This window comes from Saccopteryx leptura, chromosome 6 (assembly GCF_036850995.1).
Source record: "Saccopteryx leptura isolate mSacLep1 chromosome 6, mSacLep1_pri_phased_curated, whole genome shotgun sequence".
NCBI lineage: Eukaryota > Metazoa > Chordata > Mammalia > Chiroptera > Emballonuridae > Saccopteryx > Saccopteryx leptura.
Genome location: NC_089508.1, coordinates 134890714 through 134891758, shown reverse-complemented (window position 1 = coordinate 134891758; position 1045 = coordinate 134890714). Strand labels below are relative to the sequence as shown.

Here is a 1045-nt window from a genome sequence, read left to right as displayed (position 1 = left end):
TGCCCTGGCCGGGAATCGAACCCGGGACTTCTGCACGCGAGGCCAACGCTCTACCACTGAGCCAACCGGCCAGGGCATCAATTTTTTAAATAAAGGAAAAATGAACAAGATTTTTAAAAGTATTTTTAATGTTCATGAACAATACATAAATTAGTATGGATTGTTTGTCCCCTTCCTGTGTACAAATTGTTAGGGTTTCTTTCTTTCTTCCTCTTCGGAGGTGAAGATTACCTTTTGAGCCTATGAAATTTTGGGGGAGGGGAGAGAGGCAGGGAGAGAGAGAGAGAAAGAAAGAGAGACAGAGAGAAGCATTGAGCTACTCTTCTTTGTGCCCTGACCAAAGAATCAAACCCACAACCTCCACACTCCTGGATGACACTGCATCTAATAGAGCTATGGGGCCAGGTCTTAATTTTTATTACTTTTTAGAGAGACAGAGAGAAAAAGGGAGAGAGAGGGGAGGGGTAGGGAAGCATTTATTTGTTTTTCCACTCAGTCATGCATTCCCTGGTTGCTTCTTGTGTGTGCCCTGACTGGAGATTGAACCCACAACATTGTTGTTTTAGTATGATGCTCTTAACCAACTGAGCTAACCAGCCAGGGCCTGAAAATTTTTAAATTGTAACAATTTGATGGTTTCATTTTTTCCTTTTCATTCTAAAACTAATATAGTTGTAATTATTTTTTAATTCTTGGATATCAAACTAAAAAGCTTCTGCACAGCAAAATAAACTGACAACAAAACAAATAGCCAACCAAATGGGAGATGATAAGAGTTTAATATTCAAAATATATAAAGAACTCACAAAGCTCAGCAACAAACAAGCAAAAAATTCAATTCAAAAATGGGGAGAGGACCTGAACAAACAGTTCTTCCAAGAAGACGTACAAATGATCAACAGAAATATGAAAACATGCTCATTATCACTAGTTATTAGAGAAATGCAAACCAAAACTACAATGAAATACCACCTCACACTAATTGGGTATTATCAACAAGACAGGTAATAACAAGTGTTGGAGAAGCTGTGGAGAAAAAGGAACC

The 1045-nt window shown here is 38.5% G+C and overlaps 1 non-coding gene across 1 annotated transcript; it reads right to left on the bottom strand.

Annotated features, from left to right (window-relative positions):
• Positions 1-76, bottom strand: TRNAA-CGC (transfer RNA alanine (anticodon CGC)). The gene has a single exon. It is a non-coding gene; the product is annotated as a tRNA-Ala (tRNA).
• Positions 77-1045: the final 969 nt, after the last annotated feature.